This window comes from Nomascus leucogenys, chromosome 19 (assembly GCF_006542625.1).
Source record: "Nomascus leucogenys isolate Asia chromosome 19, Asia_NLE_v1, whole genome shotgun sequence".
Classification (NCBI taxonomy): Eukaryota; Metazoa; Chordata; class Mammalia; order Primates; family Hylobatidae; genus Nomascus; species Nomascus leucogenys.
Genome location: NC_044399.1, coordinates 37,330,051 through 37,353,840, shown reverse-complemented (window position 1 = coordinate 37,353,840; position 23,790 = coordinate 37,330,051). Strand labels below are relative to the sequence as shown.

Genomic DNA, 23,790 nt, shown 5'->3' with positions numbered 1-23,790 from the left:
TTTTTTTTCTTTTTTTAAATAATAGAGAGGGGGTCTTACCATGTTGGTCAGGCTGATCTTGAACTCCTGGCTTCAAGTGGTCCGCCCACGTTGGCCTCCAAAGTGCTGGATTACAGGCATGGACCACCACACTCGGGCTATATTTTAATTTTTTACAAGAACATTCATCTGGTAAATGTGTATTTGCTTACACCTAGGAGCTTTAGGGAGTGGGATTATCTATCATTTTTCTTCTACATTTATTTCATCTTTTTTTTTTTTTTTTGAGACAGGGTCCCACTGTGTCCTCCAGGCTAGAGCGTGGTGCGATCTGGGCTCACTGCAGCCTCAACCTCCTGGGGCTCAAGCGGTCCTTCCCACCTCAGCCTCCTGAGTAGCTGGGACTATAGGCATGTGCCACCACACCCAGCTAATTTTTGTATTTTTTGCAGAGACAGGGTCTCGCCATGTTGCCCAGCCTCGTCTCAAATTCCTGGGCTCAAGCAATCTGCCTATCTCGGCCTCCCAAAGTCCTGGGATTACAGGTGTGAGCCACTGTGTCTGGCCTCCTACAGAAATTTTTAAAATATTTATATAAGATGATATTTTATAAAACATATATTAAACTATAAACATATATAATGCCTAAAATATATATAACAAGCTTTTAAAAAGCAGTCTGGCCAGGCGCAGTGGCTCACACCTGTAATCCCAGCACTTTGGGGGCCGAGGAAGGTGGATGACGAGGTCAGGAGTTCAAGACCAGCCTGGCCAAGATGGTGAAACCCTGTCTCTACTAAAAATACAAAAAAGTAGCCGGGAGTGGTGGTGGGCGCCTGTAATCCCAGCTACTCGGGAGGCTGAGGCAGAGAATTGCTTGAACCCCGGAGGCAGAGGTCGCAGTGAGCCGAGATTGCGCCACTGCACTCCAGCCCGGGTGACAGAGCGAGACTCCTTCTCAAAAAAACAGCAGTCTGGGAAAATTCGATCCAAAAATTTATCAGTGGTCATCTCTGGAGAGTAGGGGAGAAGAAGGGTAACACTTTAGTAACGCTTTAGCTTCCTACCTAATGATTCAACTTTTTTCCAGACTAAAAAAAATGGACAAACTAGTAGGCAATCCACTAGCAGTAAAGCCGCAAACAGGGTAATGGTCAGTTTAAGGATTGCCTTCATGTCTTGAAAAAGTTTCAGTGGCTTGGGGGACTTGGTTAAAATAGAGCTCACTGGTGTCTTGTGGGTGTAAGTGGGGACACATTTAAATGGGTCACCTAGCAGCTGGCAAAAAAAAAAAACCCAGGAAATGGAAACTATAACGTTAGGGTCCCAAGACAAGGAAGACAAGGGTGCCCAGACTTGGCTGTGGTGGATACTTAGGCCAGTCCGCCCACCCCCACTCCCAGACCACACTCATAAATAAATACAAAGGAAATACTTTCCCGAGAGAGCCGGCCTCTCTCCCTTGGCCTCTGACCTCCCTGAGCGGCCGTTTCCTCCAGCCCCGGGACCCCCATCCCGGCTCTGCCCCTCGCCAAGGGTTGTAGCAACGGCCGGAGGGGTCGCCAGCACCTGGCCTGGCCCCGTGCTCCAGGGGGAGCCTTCTCCCGGCCGGCTGTGCTGAGCTCCGCAGCGCCCGGTGACTCCCTGCCAGGTCACACGGAGCTTATCTGGCTCCAGGTGTGCTCCCTCACTCCAACTGCACGCTTCTCACGTGACATTAGCCAGCTCTCACGCCGCCGCGCGGGGAGCCGGGCGGCACTTGGCGTTTCCCCGCGGCTGGGCCGGCGCAGCCGCAGCCCCGCTGCGCCTCCCGCTGCGATCCCATCTCCCGCGGAACGCAGCAATCCCGCGGGCCCAGGAGGAACTCGAGCGGGAGAGCTCCTGCGGCCCCGCCAGGTCCCCTGCTGCTCTTCCAGGTGCACCGCCTGGCGCTCAGCTCCGCTAACATCCCCTTCCGTGTGACCTTGAGCAAGTCCCCTCCCCTCTCTAGGCCTCCACTATTTCAGCTACAGTATCTTCAAGGGCCTGAGAGCTCAGATTTGGCCCTCAGCCTCTGCTGGAAAGGTATTCTGCTCAACCACACACTGCAGGTTGTAATCCCGCTCTGCCTCCGACTTGCTGTGTGACCTTCGGCCCATCATCCAACCTCTCTGAATATTAGAGAATAATCACAATAATCTCTTGTAAGTGATGATAAAGTACTTGGCAGACAGAAAGGGCCCTGGGTCCTGTAAAATCATCAGTCCAACAACCAAAACTGCTGCCTGACTCTAAACTGTTTGAAATGGCAAGGGAAATTGACATTAAGCCCTGCAATTCCTACCTCAAGAGAAGGGCAGGGAAGTGAAGGTGGGAAGTGGAGGCTCACCAGGTCTGCTCATCACCCCTCCCAATCCAGCTCCTACCTCAACACCTCCCCACCTCCTCTAATTCAGGCCACCTTGGAAAATGCTAGGGGGAAAAAAATGGTGATAGGGGTGGGGTGTGCAGATCTTAAAGCACCCGGGGGTCTGACCCAAAGAAGAACTTAAACTCCACCAAGCCCCCCTACCAATCCCAAGTCCTGTGGGAACCTGTCAATTACAGCAGACAGTGGGCTGGGCCCTCCTACTGCCCCATACCTTTAAACTACAACCAGCCAGAGCCCCTCAGTTTTCCCACCACACTCAGGCCTGGGACCCCAGGCCACCAACAAAACCCAGCTCACATAGATGCTCTGGCTCCTGCCTGTGGCGTCCACTCCAGGTGAGAGGATCTGGCTGGGGAGAGACCTCTGGTTTGAAGGATTAAGAACAACCCTGCTGCCCTGAAGACCTGTGACACACCAAGTCCGGATGAAGGCTTCCTGAGTTCCAACAACTCCCAGCTCTACCTCAGCAGGGTGGATTCTCCCTTTCACATGAGCCCCAGTTCTGCCCCACCCAGTCCACCTTTAGGTACCTGCCTCTGGGGGACCCAGAGTTTTCAGGCCCAGTTTCTGAAGACACATGCGGTCCTCAATGAACAGCCACTACCAGGGCCAGTGAGGGGGCCTCCAGGGAACTGGCTGGCTACCCAGACGGCCCAGGAGTAGCCTGGTGGGAGTCAGGAAGGGCATAACCCACATGAGGAAAGTCTGGGGCGCAGGAGGAAGCCCTCAGGCACACACTCTGGCACCTAGGCCAGGCCAGGAGAGAGTAAACAAACCAGACACTCAGAGCCACCAGGCACCAGGTCATCAACTGTTCAAAGTTCAAAGCTCCCAAAGGAAGTGACCGCCAGCCTGTGGCCCCTCCCATGCCCACTCTCCACCCCCACCTACTACCCTTCTCATTCCCCTAATCCCCTCAACACAATAGCTGCCCCCAAAGCCATGGTCTTCCTGGAATTGAGGCCACAACCCCGATGTCCTCAACCCAAAATGGACAAGCACACCTCCACCCGAGGCTATATATAACCCGTCATGTCAAATCCAGAAACCAGGAGGATGTTTCCTGGAAAGTCTTCATCACAAAAAAACAGAGGGGAAGCTGAGGAGGTGGGAAGCCATGGACAAAGAGCCAGTGAAGCTTGTCAGGAAGCCAGAGACCTCAGGAGAGCAACTTTCAATATCCCCAGATAGAACGTAGCCCCTGAACTAAAAAGGGCGGGGAACATTAGGCCAGGCCTGTTGCCACAACAACAGGGCACCAACCTGCTCAAGAAAAGGGCTCCAAAGCACAAGGGAAAGGCGGCTGATTCAGTGGGCTCTCTACTCACCGTCCTGCTCAGATGATCTTGCTCTTAATCACCCAGGTGGCCTCCCCTCCCTTCCAGCGCAGCCCAGTGCATACACATTTCCCAGAGCTCACTTGCCACAGGGGCACTGATGAGGCCTTCTCGGCCACAGACACGCCAGGGGCTCCAAAAGACAAGACGAACCCACACTAACTAGCCCAAGTCATTGGCAGGGTGAAGCGGGGAGGGAATCCAATTCTTTAATTCGGGGCGGCCATCTGAGGGCATGAAGGCCCTAGCCAGGACAGTCCCTCTCAGGAAGCATTCCCCCAGCCCTCCCCACACAAATACAAACTATGAGGCCAGCGCCAAACACATGCCCCATTGGCAAAGTGGCCAGGCAAAATGAATACCGGCTCAAAAACAAACTGGCTGTCTTCCTCCCCATCTCCCCCACCCCCCACCTCTAGCTCATTCTGGCCTCAACCTTTCCAACTAATCAGCAAGACACATGTGCCTTGCAGTAGGGCAACTCCCCCATCTCCACCCCCACAACAAAGCCCCAATGCCTGGCCTGTCCCTGCGGCCTTATCGCACCCAGGAACAGGACCCACACTCCTGGCCGGGTTTGGGACCAAGGAGAGCACCCCCACTAACAACGGGCAGGGTGAGGGGGCAGCCACCCCTACCACCTCCCCTTCCCATTGGCGAAACAACTGGCATGACAGGTTAGCAGGGCGGGGCGACGGGGCGGTCTCTCCAGAGGCCTGGGGCAGCCTGTCCGACCTTCCCACACGCACCCCACCCCTCTGCAGGGAAAGGTGAGGTGAGCATTCAGTCGCAGGGCACAGCCTGCACTCCCTAATCCCCAAAGCCTGCCACCATTCACCCTCTCATCTTCTGTCCCAAGAGGAGGGGGCCCAGGGAAGCGGGGTCTCCATTGTTTTGCCAGCTGTCTAGCAGCTGCTCCTTTGAGAGGAGCCCGCAGTCTGCCCGGCAGTGAAAGAGTGAAGGCCGCTGGGAGGGATAAAAGGGTCGGTAGAGGTGCTCCCCTTCCCCGCTGCCTTCCTCAGCGCCCCGCTCGCTCGCTCGCTCGCTCCATCGGGGGGCCTGGACGGGGGCAGGAGAAGTCCCCACACCCCCGAGGCTGCAGCCCCCACCCCGCAGCTCCGGGCCACCTGGGCGCCTCCAAACGCCAAATCCCCCCACACTGAAGGCCACCCTGTGCTGCCTCCCTGCGCCCCCCAGGTTGGCTGGAAGGGCCGGTGGTCCTCCTTCCCCGCCGCTCCCGGTCGGCCCCAACCCCCTGGCGTCGAGCTCCACGGCGCCGCCAGGGACGGGAGCCGGGAGTCCGGGCCGCTGCTTCCAGGGGACAGGGGAGGAGGAGGAGCCGGCGGGCCCCGCCGCCCGGCCGCCCTCCCGGCCGGAGCCTGCCCCGCGGCCCCACCGAGCCGGGCCCGCCACCGAGCGGCCGCCGCCGCCGACCCGCACTCACCGGCCACCGGAGCCCGCCCGGCAGGCAGCAGAGGCGGAGACGCGGCATCCAGCAGCCTCGGCCCGGTCAGGGCTGGAGCAGAGCGCAGCGCGGCGCAGCTCGGCGCCGCCCCCAGCGACCGCGCAGGCCGAGCCGAAAGGGAGCTCCCTGCTGGCGGCTGTGGGAATAAACGCCCGGCCTGCCTGGCAGCGCCAGTGCGCGCCGCCAGACGTGTGGGCCAGGCGGGCCGGGCGCTGCCCTGGCAGCCTCCGTCCGCAGTGGACTCCGAAGCCCCTCTCGCTGTGTCTGAGAGAGGCCCTGCCTGGAGTTTCTGTCTGCACTGGGCACTGGAGGCTGTCCGAAAAGGGTCCGAAAGGGGCTGAGTGGCACTGCCCAGGACAGGCACCGGGGTCATGATGAACGTATAGAACAGGGGCTGTCCAAGGCAGGCACCGAACTCTGCAGGCTGTGTTCAAGGTAGTGCTGTCTAGAGGAAGCAATTAAGTCTTACTGGCCGCCTCTTCCCAAGGTGGCTCTGCAGAGGCACACACAGGGCCCTGCTGGATGGTGCCCCAGGCTCAGTCCAGACCAGGTACTGCCTGCCATGTCCGAGATGGCACTGCCAGAATGCACTCCCCAAGGTAAAAACAGACTCCCAATAGCTTGGTCTGATACAGCCCTGCCTCAAAATGGAGTGGATCAAGAGGCGTACCAGGGCCCAGGGGCCATGGCTGTAAGTGCCACTCACTCTCCGAAGGAGTTCACCAATGCCAAGATTAACGCTTTCAGAAGCTCTTTGGAATGCAGTCTGTCCCTGGGTCCACCGTGTGCTGTAAATATCAAGTGAGCTGCTCTACCCACCAAGAAGACAGTTTATACTTCCTGGGAGAGGCCAAGGGACATCCAGATACCAAGCCTCCAAGATAGGTGCTATGTCTAGAGTTTGGAGAAAGAAAGAAACGGGGACACTTCCCTGGGCAGTGTCCATGCTGGAGTGGGGTGCGCCAGAACGTGGAAGAAACTGAGTGGGGTGGTGCAGGAAGAAGGGTGTAGCAGACAAAGGCGGCTGCCTCCCTAGACAGCCCAAACAGGAACTTCTCCAGGCAAGGGCAGCCCAACCTGACAGACCAAGGAAGGCTGGAGCAAGGAGGCTCAGAAGCAGAGAGTTGAGTAAGAGTTAGGAGTTCCTGAGGAATAGACCCAGGCAGGATACACATTTTGGAATAACATGCAACTCAAACTCAATTTAACAAACTGCCTGCTAAGTGCCAAGTGCAGCCCCAGGCACTTGGGGTGACACAGAAGGAGATCGGACATGGCATATCTCCAGGGAAATCACATGGGGAACAGGTAGAGCTGAGCTGTGACAGTAGTAGGGTTCACCATGCTGGCATAACTTGGATGATGAGATAGGTGCTATGATGGGAGATTTATTTGGCTTGAGGAGTGAGAAGAGCACCTTCAAAAACATGACATTTGAGGCCAGCCATGGTGGCTTATGCCTGTAATCCCAGCACTTTGGGAGGCTGAGGGGGACAGATCACTTGAGGCCAGCGTTCAAGACCAGCCTGGCCAACATGGCGAAACCCCATCACTACTAAAAATACAAAAAACTAACCAGGCTTGGTAGTGCATGTCTATAATCCCAGCTACTTGGGAGGCTGAGGCAGGAGAATCTCTTGAACCCAGCGAGCAGAGGTTGCAGTGAGCCGAGATTGCACCACTGTACTTCAGCCTGGGCGACAGAGCAAGACTCTGTCTCCAAAAAAGAAAAAAAAAGAAACCCAAAAACATGACATTTGAGTGGAACCTTGCAGGCTAGGTAGAACAATGACTATCATTAGTGTTTCCTGAGTACCTACTATATACTAGACACTATCTCTATTCCTCACAATGAACCTGTGAGGGAGACATTATTATTATAGATAGGGGTTGAGTGCATGGATTCTGGAGCTGGATTGCCTGGGTTCAAATCTCAGTTCTGTCAAGTACTAGCTGTGTTACCTTGGGTGATTTTTTATAAATCACCTCTCTGTGCTTCACTTTGTTCATCCAAAAAATTGGGATAATAACAGTGACTCCCTCCCTCAAAATTTGTTTTGAAAATTATATAAGCCTAGTCTTTTCAACACATGGGGCTTTTCAACAAACTGGACACCCACATGCAAAAAAAAAAAAAAAAAAAAAAGTGGTCTAGACACAGATTTTATACCCTTCACAAAAATTAACTCAGAATAGATGATATACCTAAATGTAAAACACAAGACTATAAAACTGTCTCCTAGAGGATAACATAGGAGAAAACCTAGATGACCTTGAGTATCACAATGACTCTTTAGATACAACACCAAAGGCACCATGAAAGAAAGAGCTGATAAGCTGGGCTTCATTAAAATTAAAAATGTCTGCTCTGCAAAAGACTGTCAAGAGAATGAGAAGACAAGCCACAACTGGGATAAAATATATGCAAAAGACATCCGATAAAGGATTGTTATCCAAAATATGCAAAGAGTTTTAAAAACTCAGCAATAAGAAAATGAACCACCCAATTTAGAAACGGGTAAAAAACCTGATCAGACACCTTACCAAAGGTAAGGTACAGATATACAGATATACAGATATATAAGATACAGATATACAGATAGCAGTAAGCAAAAGAAAAGATACTCAACATTGTATGTCATTAGAGAATAGCAAATTAAAGCCAGGTGCAGTGGCTCACGCCTGTAATCCCAGCACTTTGGGAGGCCAAGGCAGGTGGATCAGGAGGTCAAGAGATCAAGACCATCCTGGCCTACATGGTGAAACCTTGTCTCTACTAAAAGTACAAAAATTAGCTGGGTGTGGTGGCACGCACCTGTAGTCCCAGCTACTCAGGAGGCTGAGGCAGGAGAATCGCTTGAACCCAGGAGGCAGAGGGTGCAGTGAGCCAAGATTGCGTCGCTGCACTCCAGCCTGGGTGACAGAGCAAGACTCCATCTCAAAAAAAATAATAATAAATAAAAAATAAAAGAGAATAGCAAATTAAGATAACCATGAGATAAAACTACTTTATTTACCTAAATTTGGATTTTGGCCAAAATCCAAAATGCCAACAACTCCAAATGCTAGCAAGAATGTAGAGCAACAGGAACTCCCATTCACTGCTGGTAGCAGTGCAAAATGGTGTAGCCACTTTGAAAGACAGTTTGATGGTTTCTTAGAAAATGAAACATATTCTTACCATATAATCCAACAATCTCACTCCTTGGTATTTATCCAGATGAATTGAAAACTTATGTCCACACAAAATCCTGCACATGATGTTTGTAGCAACTTTATTCACAATTGCCAAAACTTGGAAGCAACCAAGAGGAACTTCAGTAGGTAAATGGATAAATAACCTATGGTACATCCAGACAATGGCATATTATGTGGCACTAAAAAAGAAATGAACTATCGAGCCATGAAAAGACATGGAGGAAACTTAAATGTATATTAATAAGTGAAAGAAGCTGATCTGAAAAGGCTACATATTGTATGATTCCAACTATATGGCATTCTGCAAAAGGCAAAACTATGGAGACAATAAAAAGGTTAGTGGTGCCATGGATTAAGGTCGAGGGAGAGATGAAAATGCAAAGCACAGAGGATTTTTAGGGCAGTGAAACTCTTCTATGTGATACCGCACTGTTGAATACATGTCATTATGCATTTGTCAAAACCCACAAAATGTACAACACCAAGAGTGAATCCTAATGTAAACCATGGACTTTGGGGGATACTGATGTGTCAATGTAGGTTCATCAATTATAACAAATGTACAACTCTGGTGAAGAGTGTGATCATGCGGAAGGCTGTGCATGTGTGGGGGCAGGGGGCATATGGGAAATCTCTATACTTTATGCTCAATTTGGCTGTGAACTTAAACTGATTTTTAAAATAATATTTATTATTATTATCTTGAGACAGGGTCTCAGTCTGCCACCCAGGCTGGAGTGCAGTGCTGTGATCTCAGCTCACTGGAACCTCTGCCTCCCAGGTTCAAGTGATTCTCCTGCCTCAGCCTCCCAAGTAGCTGGGATTGCAGGCATGTGCCACCACACCAGGCTAATTTTTGTATTTTTAGTAGAGATGGGGTTTCATCATGTTGGCCAGGCTGGTCTCAAACTCCTGGCCTCTGGTGATCCACCCACCTTGGCCTCCCAAAGTGCTGCAATTACAGGTGTGAGCCATTTTGTCCAGCCTTGTATTTATTAATTTTTAACAATTACATGATTTAATATATAAAAAGAACAATGCCCAGCACACAGTAAGCATTCTACAGTTGTTAGCTTGGTTATCTTTCCTAACTCATAGTTGTGGAAATGAAGCACAGACAGCTTTGTGACTTGCACCCAGCCTAAGAGTAGCAGAGTCAGGATTCAAACTGAGGTCCCTAAGGCTCCAAAGCCCATTCTTTTCCCTACACCATGGCAGTGAAATGAATAGGTATATTAACAACTCTTTTTTTTTTTTTTTTTTTTTTTGAGAAAGAGTTTCACTCTTGTTGCCTAAGCTGGAGTGCAATGGCACCATCTCAGCTCACTGCAACTTCCGCCTCCCAGGTTCAAGTGATTCTCCTGCCACAGCCTCCCGAGTAGCTGGGATTACAGGCACCCACCACCACACCCAGCTAACTTTTTGTATTTTTAGTAGAAACAGGGTTTCACCATGTTAGCCAGGCTGGTCTCAAACTCCTGACCTTAGGTAATCCGCCTGCCTTGGCCTCCCAAAGCGCTGGGATTACAGGCATGAGCTACCACGTGCCAGTCAACAACTCTTTTATTTACATGTGTCTACACCTAGGGCACTCTCTAGGTAGCATATGGTGTCCCTGAGAGCTCTTCTTGCCTGAATCAGGAACCAGTTTCAGACACTAAGCAAGACTGAAACTCCAGGGCAACACACTGACACAATAACTCTGGTTCTTGGTCACTTGATTTTAGACTTTTCCTTCCCAAATGCCAGAATAAACCCTGCCCTAGCTCTAAGTAAAAGTAAAAGTAAAAGTAAAGCACCCCTCTCCTCTTCGCACAGAAAAAAGCCAGAGCAGTATCCACATAAAATCACCCAGATGGTCACGGCAAGGCCAATTTTTCCAGAAGATTCCTAAAGTCCTAAAATGATCCGACTTTAATCAAGAAGCCCTCCACCCCAGAAAGAAGCTGGGTAATAAAAATCACTTATATCAAGGGAGCCTAACTATGGGTCAGGCACTATGCTAACCCCTTAATGCACTCTCACTTAATCCCCAGAATTACCATATTAGGGAGATGCTATTCTTATCCCCATTTCACAGATTAGAAACCAGGCTTGGGAAAGTGAATTAATTTCCCCAAGGCACTGTGACTAATAAACAGCAGAGCCTGGAATGCTTGCCCTGAAGCTCTGGGCTGCATCCTGGGTGGAGTGGGTGAGTGCCTGGGCTTTGGGGCCACACAGAGAGGATGCTTGGCTCTAGCAGCTGCCAGCAAGCTCCTTAGCCTCTCTAAATCTCAATTTCCTCATCTATAGAAGAGGTATAATAATATGGCCGGGCGCAGTGGCTCACGCCTGTAATCCCAGCACGTTGGGAGGCCGAGCAGGCAGATAATGAGGTCAGGAGATAGAGACCGTCCTGGCTAACACGATGAAACCCCGTCTCTGCTAAAAATAAATAAATAAATAAATAAATAAATAAATAAAATAAAAATTACCCGGGCGTGGTGGCGGGCGCCTGTAGTTCCAGCTACTTGGGAGGCTGAGGCAGGAGAGTGGTGTGAACCTGGGAGGCAGAGGTTGCAGTGAGCCGAGATCCCACCACTGCACTCCAGCCTGGGGGATAGAGCGAGACTCCGTCTCAAAAAACATAATAATAATATTAATATTGCCTACCTTGTAAGGGTGTGAGATAATAAAATAAGCAAATTCATTTAAAGCAATTAGCCCAGTGCTCGAAACATAGTAAGTGGTTAACAAGTGTTAGGAATTATTAATCTCTCTGCATCTCCATTTCTTCATCTGTAAAATGGAGGCTGATAATATGTAGAGTTACTGTGAGGCTTAGAAGATATAGCAAATGTAAAGTGTGTAAGATGATGCCTACCATGTGGTAAGTTACCACGATATGACTCTCCAAAAAGAATTGAAAATAAGCAAGTCTGCTTTTTTAAAAGTCCACAGAATTGCAGATCTGCCTGATAGCTCGTGTTGTTCAAACGTCAAAAGCACACCTTTAAATGTTGTTCCTCAAACATTTATTAGCTTATTGCATTTATTAGCTTAAGATCCTTTACCCTTTGTGCAGAAACTGGGAGTGTGGGTGGAGAATGCTCTCCAGGAAACTTAAAGCTAAATTGTTAGAGTACCGGCTGAAGATCAGTCCAAAATGAAGAAACACGTCTCTGAAATGAGGTAAAAAAGCTACTAACAGGAAGTCAAACACATATACATGTAAACAAAATAATATAATAAACCCCCAAGTAGACAGCATACAACTTCAATAGTTATCAACTCACAGAAATATTGTTTCAACTATCTTTCCACCTACTCCCCAACCCCCACACTGAGTATAATTTTGAAGCAAATCTCAGATATCAAATAATTTTACATAAAAATATTTCAGGCCAGGCCGGGTGCAGTGGCTCATGCCTGTAATCCCAGCACTTTGGGAGGCCAAGGTGGGAGGATCACGAGGTCAGGAGATCGAGACCATCCTGGCTAACACGGTGAAACCCCGTCTCTACTAAAAATACATAAAATTAGCTGGGCATGGTGGCAGGTGCCTGTAGTCCCAGCTACTCGGGAGGCTGAGGCAGGAGAATGGCTCGAACCTGGGAGGCGGAGTTTGCAGTGAGCCGAGATCATGCCACTGTACTCCAGCCTGGGCGACAGAGCGAGACTCAAAAAAATAAAAAACAAAAAAAAATAAGAATAAAAAAAATTTCAGGCGGGTCATGGTGGCTCATGCCTGTAATCCCAGCATTTTGAGAGGCTGAGGCAGGCAGATCACTTGAGGTCAGGAGTTCGAGACCAGCCTGGCTGACATGGTGAAACCCTGCTTCTACTAAAAATACAAAAAAATGCAAAACAAAAAAAATTAGCCTGGCATGATGTGTGTCTGTAGTCCCAGCTACTTGGGAGACTGAGGCAGGAGGTTCAGTTGAGCCAGAGAAGTGGAGGTTGCAGTGAGCCAGGATCACACCATTGTATCCAGCTTGAGCAACAGAGTGAGACCCTGTCTCAAAATAAGAAAAAAGGCTGGGCACTGTGGCTCATGCCTGTAATCCCAGCACTTTGGGAGGCTGAGGCAGGTGGATCACTTGAGGTCAGGAGTTTGAGACCAGCTGGCCGATATGGTGAAACCCTGTCTGTTAAAAATATATGTACAAAAATTAGCCAGACGTGGTGGTGCACACCTGTAATCTCAGCTATTTGGGAGACTGAGGCAGGAGAATCCTGTGAAGCCAGGAGGTGGAGGTTGCAGTGAGCTGAGATCGTACCACTGAACTCCAGCCTAGGCAACAGAGCGACTCTGTCAAAAAAAGAAAGAAGGAAGGAAGGAAGGAAGGAAGGGGAAGGAAGGAAGGAAGGAAGGAAGGGGAAGGAAGGAAGGAAGGAAGGAAGGAAAGAAGGAAGGAAGGGAATTTCATTGTGTATTTCTAAAAGATAAGGGTTTGACAAGGTCTGGCTCTATCACCCAGGCTGGAATGCAGTGGCACTATCTTGGCTCACTGCAACCTCTGCCTCTGGGGCTTAAGTGATTCTCCTGCCTCTGCTTCCCAAGTAGTTGGGACTACAGGTACTCACCACCACGCCCAGGTAAATTTTTGTTCGTTTGTTTGTTTGTTTTGTAGAAACAGAGTTTCACCATGTTGCCCAGGCTGGTCTCCAACTCGTGAGCTCAAGCGAACCGTCCACCTCAACCTCCCAAAGTGCTGGGGTCACAGACGTGAGCCACCGCACCAGCCAGGATTATTTTTTAAACAAAACCATAATACAATGGTCATACCAATTTTTAAACAATCATTTTTTTTTTTGAGACAGAGTTTCACTCTTGTTGCCCAGGCTGGAGTGCAATGGTGCGATCTCGGCTCACTGCAACCTCCACCTCCTGGGTTCAAGTGATTCTCCTGCCTCAGCCTCCTGAGTAGCTGGAATTACAGGCATGCGCCACCACGCCCAGTTAATTTTGTATTTTTAGTAGAGATGGGGTTTCTCCATGTTGGTCGGGCTGGTCTCGAGCTCCCAACCTCAAGTGATCCACCCGCCTCAGCCTCCCAAAGTGCTGGGATTACAGGCGTGAGCCACCATGCCCGGCCTTGAACAATAATTTTTTAATATCGTCATTCTATTATCTCCATGATGGAATGATCTCCATAAATTCCAATTGTCTCCATAAATGTCTTTTTTTAAAAATGTGTGTTTGAATCAAGATCCACACATTGCAGTCAGTTGACATGACTTTTAAGTATATTTTAATCTACAGATTTCCCTTCAATCTCTCTCTGTTTTCCCCCTGCAACTTATTTGTTGAAGAAACATGGTCATTTATCCTATAGATTTTCTCACAGTCAGGATTTTGCTTATTGCATCCACATAGTGCAGTTTGATATCCTATCATTGGTAGACAGATCTAGAGGCTTGAACAGCTTTGAGTTTGATTTTTTTTTTCTTTTTTGGCAAGAATATTTCTTATATCTGGAAGCACATAGTATCCAGTTGTCTCTGAAACGATACTTTATCAGAAATTCATGATTGTCTTCACTTGAAATATAAGAATATAAAAAGAGTCTATCCAGCAACAGATAGATAAACAAAATGTGGCATATACATACAACATATGCACATTTTTATTCAGCCATAAAAAGGAATGAAATTTTAATATGGGCTACAACATGGATGGCCCTTAAAAATGTTATGCTAAGTGAAAGAATCCAGACCCAGAAGGACAAATATTGTTTGATTCTCCTCATATAAGCTACCTAGAATATGCAAATTCATAGAGACAGAAAATAGAAGTTACCATGGACTAAGGGTGGGGGGAATTGTGAGTCATTGTTTAATGGGTATGGAGTTTCTACTGGGGATTATTTAAAGTTCTGGAAATGGATAGTGGTGATGGTTGTACAATATTGTGAATGTACTTAATGCCACTGAATTGTACACATAAAATAGTTTAAATGTACACAGAAAATAGCTAAAATGCAGAGATTAACTATTTTATACATAAAATAATTAAACCCAGGAGTTCGAGGCTGCAGTGGGCTATGAGCACATCACTGCACACCACCCTGGGTGACAGAGCCAGACCCTGTCTTTAAAAAAAAAAAAAAAAAAAATAGGTAAATTTTAGGTTATGTGTATTTTACCACAAGAAAAATTTGTTTAAGAGCCTGGCTATTGCATAGAATATGGCCCCTCTTACAAACCCCTGATGGCATAAGTTTATGTAGTGGCCTTTCTATGAATCTACAGCCTTACTCTTGCACTGATCTATACATAGCTGTGGGGCTCCTTCCACACTTCCAAGAATTTCCTGGCCTCTGCCTGATTCTACAGTGAGCAGGGGATCCGTAGCCCAGCCAGCCAGGAGCCCAGCTCCCCAAACTATGGACGTCTACAACCAGGAGGTAGCCAGGCAAATGCTTCTGGAGTCAAAAGGCTGAGGTTGAGCCCTGCCTTTGCCACTTACTTGGCACAGGTGCATCATCAAATGCCAACCTCTCCATCTCCACTCCTGTGCAATTGCAGCTACAGACTCCTACCTCGCAGGGTTATTGTAAGGATCAAATGAGGTCATACAATGGTCAAGTGCTGTACCAAGAGAGCTTTTTGTTATTACGGTTGGAGTGATTCAGAAAGGATCAACCTAGTCACTTGAGCCCAGGAGTTTGAGACCAGCCTGGGCAACACAGTGAGATACCATCTCCACAAAAAATCAAAATGAACCAGGTGTGCCTGTAGTCCCAGGTATTCGGGAGGCTGAGGTGGAAGGATTGCTTGAGAGTGGGAGGTCAAGGCTGCAGTGGGGTGTGATCGCGCCACTGCACTCCAGCCTGGGCGACAGAGCAAGACTCTGTCTCAAAAAAAAAAAAAAAAAGGTTCCACTTAAGACTTAGGTCATCAACTTAATGGAAAATTGATACCTTCAGAAGCTAGCTCTTTGCAAGCTAAACTTTTCTTGACATCACTCATGGTAAGGTCAGCAGTAGGGTGACCAACTCTGCTGGTTTGCCTGAGACTGAGGGCATTCCCAGGATGGGAGTTTTCAATGCTAAAACTGAGAAATTTCCAGTTGTGAGTTGGTCACCCAAGCAGTAACCGCCCAATTGCTAATTCTAGAGCCTGCCTCCCTGGCCTGCTAGTCAATGCCTATTTGACCTGCCTTCCTTCTAGAACTTGGCCTCCAGAAGTACTTGTGGATCCCCTGGCTAGATATACTTCCTCTGTTTGATTTTCATTGCTGACACTTCTCAGGATTTCTTCCTTTGCCTTTTGCTCTTATGATCCTACACTCCCTCCTTGGGAGATCTTGTTCATTCTCAGGACTCCCAAACACCTCCCACACAGTGGATAACTCCCAAGTCTCCACGCAGACATTACTCTAGAGGCCAGCCTGGTATTTCCACCATCACTTACAAATACCCCAAGCTGTATCCAAAGTGAAATGTACAACCTTCACCACAGACTTTTTCCTTTTGGTTAATAACCCTAACCCTCTTTTGCTGGGGCCAGAAGTCCACTTTCCCTGCCTCCTTCCTCTCCTTCAGCCACCATCCACTCAGGCACCAAGTCCCATTGATCTAATCCCTAAATATCTCTCAAATCTAGGTTGGGTGCAGTGGCTCACGCCTGTAATCCCAACACTTAGGGAGGCTGAGGCAGGCAGATCACTTGAGGTCAGGAATTTGAGACCAGCCTGACCAACATGGTGAAACCCCGTCTCGACTAAAAATTAGCTAAGTGTGGTGGCGCATACCTGTAATCTCAGCTACGCCGGAGGCTGAGGCACAAGAATTGCTTGAACCCTGGAGGTGGAGATTGCAATGAGCCAAGATCATGCCACTGCACTCCAGCCTGGGCCACAGAGTAAGAGGCTGTCTCAAAAGAAAACAAAAACAGAAACAAAAAAACTTTATTTACAAAAACATGTAGCATAACAGCCACCTCTCTCTTTGACCCGAGGGCAGTAGTTTGCTGACCCCTGGCCTAGGGAATAGAATCCAAGCTTCTTTTTCTTTCTTTTTTTGAGATAGGGTCTGGCTCTGTCACCCAGGCTGGAGTGCAATGGTGCAATCTTGGCTCACTGCAACCTCCGCCTCCTGGGTTCAAGCCGTCCTCCCACCTCAGCCTCCCAAGTAGCTGGGACCACAGGTGCATGCCACCACTCCCAGCTAATTTTTGTATTTTTTGTAGAGACAGGGTTTTATCGTGCTGCCCAGGCTGGTCTCAAACTCCTGGGCTCAAGTGATCTGCCTGCCTAGGCCTCCCAAAGTGCTGGGATTACAGGTGTGAGCCACCATGCCCAGCAGAATCCAAGCTTCTTAGCATAACCCAGAAGACTCTTTACATGCAGCAGCCATGGGAAATGCCTTGCTCTCGCCAGAACATACCACCATGCCTTTGTATGTGCCGCCCCCTCAATTTGAAACATCCTTCCCCATCTCCCAAGTTGAGGGAGTCCACTAGTTCTTCAAGGTCTATTCCAAATGTCAGCTTCTCTGTGGAGCTGCCCCACAACTCCTTCAGGTGGAGTTGGTAGTCACTCACCGACTCCAGCACTTTCTGTCTCTTTTACCATATTTATCATTCAATGAATGTATTTGGTATTTATTTGTCATCACGTCTTTTGACTGTGATGCTTCAAGACCAGTCTTATTTATACTTTTTCCTCCCCCAAGTCCCAAGCACATTGCTGGGATTATGATAGGGTAATAATAGCTACTGCTAAACACCATACGTGTGTTCTCATGTAATACTCTCAGCAAAGCCCATGGAGGTAGGCACTGTTATCCCCATTATACAGATGAGGAAATGAAGCGTAGACAGTAGAAGTAACTTGCCCAGGTCACACAGCTAGTAAATGGCATAGCCAAGACTAGCACTCAAATCTCTGACCCTGAAGCCTAAAGTTTGATTGCCATATTATACTGACCAGTAGTTATTTGCTTAATTAATAGATGTATTAAGAGAATAAAGGTATTAATTATTTCCATGGCACAAGATGTCAAAATTACATGGAAAGGGGCTTTCCCTTCAGTCGAGAGCCCTGATTATAGTCAGGCAGAAGAGCTGGCTAAATTCCCTGAGAACAGATGGGGCCCAGGAGAAGAAGGTCACTGACTAGCTGATTATATGAGCATGGGAAAAAGGACCTGAGCTATATTTCCACCATGTACCAAACCAGAGCAAGGTGGACCACTCCCATTTTAATTCTTCCAACAACCCTGCAAACTCCATGTTGTTATTTTCCTATTTAAATGAGGAACTGAGGCTTTAAAAGGTCAGAGATTGGCCAAGACCACACAGCTGTTATAGATAATGTCAGAGGCAGGATTAAAACTCACGTCTCAATGGCTCTAAAACCACAAGTAATTTCCACAAATCCAGTTTGTTTCAAAGAAAGAGGAAGCAGCAGGGTCTCCTGATTTCCCACATAGCATCCAGCAAATCCTGTCACCTCTCTCCAGCTCAGAGTTCCCACTTATAGAGGGGGGCTATAATCCTCCCAGCAGAGACAGAAGGAACAAAACCAGATTATGTCTCCATTATTCTTTCCTTGGAAAATGGCTCTACTTAGAAATCTATTTAGGCTGGGTGCGGTGGCTCACGCCTATAATCCAGCACTATAGGAGGCCAAGGCGGGAGGATCGCTTGATCTCAGGAGTTCAAGATGAGCCTGGGCACATAGGGAGACCCCATCTCTACAAAAAATTAAAAAATTAATAGCTGGGTGCAGTAGCTCACGCCTGTAATCCCAGCACTTTGGGAGGCCGAGACGGGCAGATCACTTGAGGTCAGGAGTGCAAGACCAGCCTGACCAACATGGAGAAACCCTGTCTCTACTAGAAATACAAAATTAGCTGGCTTGGTGGCACATGCCTGTAATTCCAGCTACTTGGGAGGCTGAGGCAGGAGAATTGCTTGAACCCAGGAGGCGGAGATTGCGGTGAGCTGAGATTGCACCATTGCACTCCAGCCTAAGGCAACAAGAGCGAAACTCCGTCCCAAAAAAAGGAACAAAGGAAGGAAGAAAGGAAGGAAGGGAGGGAGGGATGGAAAGAGGGAGGTAAAGAAAGAAAGAAAGAATTACTCAAACTCAGTTTGAACACTCAGTACCACCCTGCATTATCCTCCCCCTTCCCAGGGGCAACCACTATTCTGAATTGGATGTTTGTTATTTCCATGCACTTCCATATGCTTTTATTACATAGCATATATCCTCAAGCAATATAAAATATTATTTTACCTAGTTTGTAAAAATAATACCACACTTTCATTACTCTTCCAAAACTTGCTCTTTTTCCTCATCATTGAAAGATTCCTATTATTTAAAAAAAAGAAAAAAGAAAGATTCCTATTAATATGATTAGCTCTAATTTATTCATTTCACTGTTGTATAATATTCCATGATGTGAATATAACACAGTCTGTCTATTCTTCTGTTGATAAATATTCATGGTTATTTCTGGTTTTTGCTATTGCAAAATAATGCTGCTATGAACATTTTAAGACATATCTTCAGGTGCTAACTGTGCAAGATATTTTCCGGTGCATATATTTAGGAATAGAATTGCTGGGTCACAGGAGGTTTACATCTCCAATTATCCTAGATATTGTCCCCCGCCCCCGTTGTTTTTTTTTTTTTTTTTTTTGAGATGGAGTCTTGCTCTGTCTCCCAAGCTGGAGTTCAGAGGTGTGATCTCAGCTCACTGCAACCTCCGCCTCCTGGGTTCAAGTGAGTCTCCTGCCTCAGCCTCCTGAGTAGCAGAGACTACAGGCGTGTGCCACCATGCCTGGCTAATTTTTTTATTTTTAGTAGAGACAGGGTTTCACCATGTTAGCCAGGCTGCTCTCGAACTCCCGACTTCAGGCAACTGCCCGCCTTGGCCTCCCAAAGTGCTGGGATTACAGGTGTGAGCCACTGCGCCTGCCGCCCCCACGCCCCCCCCCCTTTTTAGGACCTAGACATCAATAATCTGAGGCTGAAAAGCACCTTCAATTGCAGCAAGCAGGACTCAAATTAGACCCTGCGAGGAACTTTTTTAGTTGTTAAAGGATTGTTAGAAATCGGCCCAAGTTGTGGAAGACAGTGGAGGAATGTCTGTCACTCTGCTTTTCTGACATGCCTCAAGTACAGCTCAGTCTGGACTCAGTTCTAATTGTAGCCTAAAGATTTCGACATTAATTAAATTGGCATATACGAGTTGAGCTCCTACTCCATGCAAAGTGCTAAGCTGGGAGCAGAAGTGTGTGTCCTCTTCCTGCAAAGCACATCATCACCACCCCTCCTTGCAACTGAGATGAAAGACCAATGAGAGACGTGTGCAAAGTTACACAGCGGGATGGGATTTAAATAACTGCTGAAGACCACAGTAAAGGGGAAGTCACAAAACACTGCGTGACTAATTGTTAAGTGAAATTGCCTTGGAGGCACAGAGGAAAAAAAGTCAGAGGAGTGGTCAAGGAACGTTTGCACAGAAAAAAGGTAGTATCTGAGCAATAATAGTAGAATGTAGGTGATAATCATGGCATCTACTACTCGTTGATGAACATTGTGTGCCTTGCACTTTACTCAGAGTATCTTGTTTAATCCTCACAATGACCCTGTGAAGAAAGTATAATTAGTCTCTTCTGACACAGCAGGAAACTGATCACCAGAGGACCAAGTAGCTTACGCAAGCTCACACAACCACCGACTGGCGGGGCAGGATTCGAACTCAGTCCTGAAGCCTCCCAGGTCAGAGGTCCCCAGGAGGGAACACAAGCAAAGGGTGGGAGGTAGGGGAGGGAGCCTGTGAAGGCCCCAGGCACAGCTCCTGGTGTGGCTAGAATGGAGGGCTTCTTTGGAAAAAGTAGGTGATCAGGCTAGAAAAGGAGGTCCGGGCTGGCTCGTGGAAGATGCTGGTTTCCAGGCATAGGAGCTTTAAGTGATTAATTCAAGGAGGTTCCACAGTGAGGCAGGTGTACGTTGGAATGGAGGGAAGGGCAGTGCAGGCAGAGAGGTGCTTGGCAGGTTCAGCAACAGCAGTGCAGGGGGCCGAGAATACAAACTTGAACAAGGAAGATGACTTGGGGACCCAACAGAGGGGACAGGTGTAGGAGAGACTTGCAAGGAAGAATGTGTGGGGACTTGGCTTCCAACAGCCATAAGAGCAACTGAGGGAGGAATTGACAATTGATTCCACGATTGTGGGTGGCCCAGGAAACTAGGCAAGGCAAAAGCAATGCTGTAGGCAGCTGAGGTTAATACAAATGGGTAACGTTTGTTACCAGCTACTATCTGTAAGCACTTTACATGTATAAACTCATTTCACCCTCACAGCATTCCTATGAAGTCGGAGTGAGGATCTATTATGATTTCCATTTTTCAGGTAGAGAAACTGGGGTACAGAGAAGTTAAGCAATTTGTCTGAGGTTACACAGCTGGTAAATGGCAGAGCTGGAATTTGAACCTGGGTTCCAGAGGCCTCACTCTTCATCACTTCACTAAACTGTGTCTGTTGAGGTAGCGTCTTCAGGAAGAAGCAGGGTTTTCCACTCCCACTCCACTTTCCCCACCCTCAAAGACCAAGCAGGATGGCAGGATTTTTTTGCTGGGTGGCATTGTTGGGGGGGAGTGTCAGGTCTCTGCCGCTACCTAAGCCAGCTGCTTCTCACCACCGGGCAGTGAGCCTGGGGCGTGCGGTGCTGGGGCCTGCACTGCCGGGGCACTCACCAGCAGGAGGGCACCTGGAGCACGGTCCTTCCTCATCACAGTGGAGCAGAAGTAGCACTAGCTGCTGCAGGCCACAGAGCGTGCCTGGCAAGGGAAGACCCAGCCCAGGTAGCGCAACTCCACCGGGTTTGGGAGGAAGCAGCCCAACCCCACCTGCACATGAAGTTCAGGAAGATTTTCTTCCTCATGGCTCTGGACACAAAGCAGTCAGGACTGGAGGGACAGGGGAGGAGTGGCAGTGAAGCAACTATGGCACATCACACCCAGAGAGTAGACCCCACCAGGAAGGCCAGCTCCATGCACGCCCGCAGCACCAATGGGCAGTGCAGACAGCTGGGAGCCTGTATGACTGCAGGCTGGGGTACCAGGCGGCAGCCCCAAGGCATTTGGGGAAAAACCTCCTCTCCTACTAAGAGCTGCCCCTCTAGAAAGAAAGAAGCCCCAAGGGGCCCCAGCCTGGGTCCAGGGAGAGCCCCTCCAGCTGCCATCTCTTGCACGGTTTCCAGCAGGTACCCCCTCTCCACACTCACTGTCTCCCCTTCACCATCTAGTGCAGCACACAGACAACAAAGAAGATGGAGGGTATGGCCACCAGCACAATCTGCAAAGCCCCAGCGGAAGTGGGAGAAGTGGTCATTGGTGCAGCCAGGCTGCAGGGTATTGCAGATGAACTTGCAGTGACCATCCCACAGACAGCATTTCCCAGCAGGGCGACAAGCAGGATGTGTAAGACCAGGACAGTGAGCCATACCTTGCCAACCACGGTGGAATCGTTCTGCATTCGGGTCAGGAGCCAGCCCAGGAATGACCAGTCACTCATCTGTGGACACAGAAATCACAAGAAATTGAAGTGAGGGGACAGGAAGGGAAGGGGACGAAAACATAATGCCCCCACAGCCAGATATTTGCAAAGCTATTTCTGGCCCACAGCGAGAGCTCCAGCTCCATCTGTGCCTGACGCCCAGGCATGCCACTCGCTGCCTGACAAGGACGGGAAGAACAAGCTGGCAGAGAAAAGGACACTGCAGAAGAAAAGATGGAAGCAGTGACTCCCAGAAGGAGCCCAGCGCAGCCCAACATTCACCAAGACAGGCTGCACGCCTCTATTACAGTTAGGCTTCCACTGAACTCTTCCTAACTCAACAGGCTTTTGGGCCTCCCAACTGTCTTGGCATTTTCTTCAGATCGACATAGTACCAGGCATATTTCTCCCAAGATGCCACGGTGGAAATTCATGACCTAGATTGTGTTTCTTCCCGAGTCCAGGGTAACATGTTTTTTGACTACTATGTCAGGGTTTGAAAGAGACGGGCCTTACATCCTCCTGTCTCTGTCCAGTGGATTCTCCTTAAGGCCTCATATTGCAACAATCTCATTTTACTTTACATTTCTGCAGCTTCTGACCCTGAGAATTACTGAAAAAATTCCCAAGGGTATAGCTTGTGGGGCATTTACACCCATTATTTCTGTCAACACTCTCTGCCTCTCAAATAAACATGTAGTTTATTTATTTATTGTATTTTTTTAGAGACAGAGTCTTACTCTGTCACCCAGGCTGGAGTGCAGTAACATGAACATAGTTCACTGTAACCTCAAACTCCTGGGCGCAAGTGATCCTCCCGCCTCAGCCTCCTGAGTAGCTAGGACTACAGGTGTGTCCCACATGCCCAGCTAATTAAAAAAAAAAAAATTTGCTGGGCACTGTGGCTCATGCCTGCCACTCCAGCACTTTGGGAGGCTGAGGCACGCAGATAACTTGAGGCCAGGAATTCGAGACCAGCCTGGCCAACATGGCAAAACCCCAACTCCTGACTCTACTAAAGATACAAAAATTAGCCAGGCGTGGTGGCGCTTGCCTTGTAGTTCCAGCTACTCGGGAGGCTGAGGCAGGAGAATCGCTTGAATCCAGTAAGCAGAGGCTGCAGTGAGCCGAGCTCATCATGCCACTGTACTCCAGCCTGGGCAACAGAGTGAGACTCCATCTCAAAAAATATGTGTGTGTGTGTGTGTGTGTGTGTGTGTGTGTGTGTGTGTGTATAGATATATATTGTAGAGGCATGGGGGAGTCTTCTTATCTCACCCAGGCTGGTCTCGAACTCCTGGCCTCAAGTGATCCTCCCACCTCAGCCTCCCAAAGTGCTGGGATTACGGTCGTGAGCCACTGCACCCAGCTGACACAGTACGTAGCATGCTTACTACGCAGCAGTACGTAGCGTGCTTACTACGCAGCAGTACGTAGCGTGCTTACTGTACAAACTCAGGGTAAAGACCAGACCCCAGCCTTCCCTGTAACTGATTGCCTTCCCTAACTCCCCCTAAACAGAATCCTGGGGATCGTGCTGAGACCCCTCCCTCTTCCTCCTGAACTTTTAGGAAGCCAAGTTGTCTTGACTCTTATCTCTCTGGTTGCTCCGTTTGAGTCAATGTGCTGTTCTTCTCTCCACTCTGTAGACATTGATGTTCCTCAAGATACTTTAAGCCTTTTACTGGTCCTGGAGGATGCAGTCCACTAGGATGGCCACAGGCATCTCCAACTCACATTAAACGTACTCTCCTGGGCTGGGCGTGGTGGCTCACGCCTGTAATTCCAGCACTTTGGGAGGCTGAGGCAGGCCGATTGTCTGAGGTCAGGAGTTTTTGAGACCAGCCTGGCCAACATAGTGAAACCCCAGCTCTACTAAAAATACAAAAACTAGCTGGG

At 48.7% G+C, this 23,790-nt stretch overlaps 1 protein-coding gene across 7 annotated transcripts in view; it reads right to left on the bottom strand.

Annotated features, from left to right (window-relative positions):
* The window catches only part of MYO18A (myosin XVIIIA), a 123,775-nt gene extending 101,887 nt beyond the window's left edge, over nucleotides 1-21,888 (bottom strand). For 4 of the 7 annotated variants that reach the window (XM_030799399.1, XM_030799391.1, XM_030799397.1 and 1 more), the window contains exon 1: nucleotides 5,171-5,286. The gene's annotated coding sequence lies outside the window, so the exon portion shown is untranslated. Of the gene's footprint in view, nucleotides 1-39; nucleotides 59-3,717; nucleotides 4,091-5,170; nucleotides 5,287-21,840 lie in introns of those variants that run through there. The other 3 variants (XM_030799392.1, XM_030799393.1, XM_030799394.1) reach the window with 3 other exon arrangements.
* Between the last annotated feature and the right edge of the window lie 1,902 nt (nucleotides 21,889-23,790).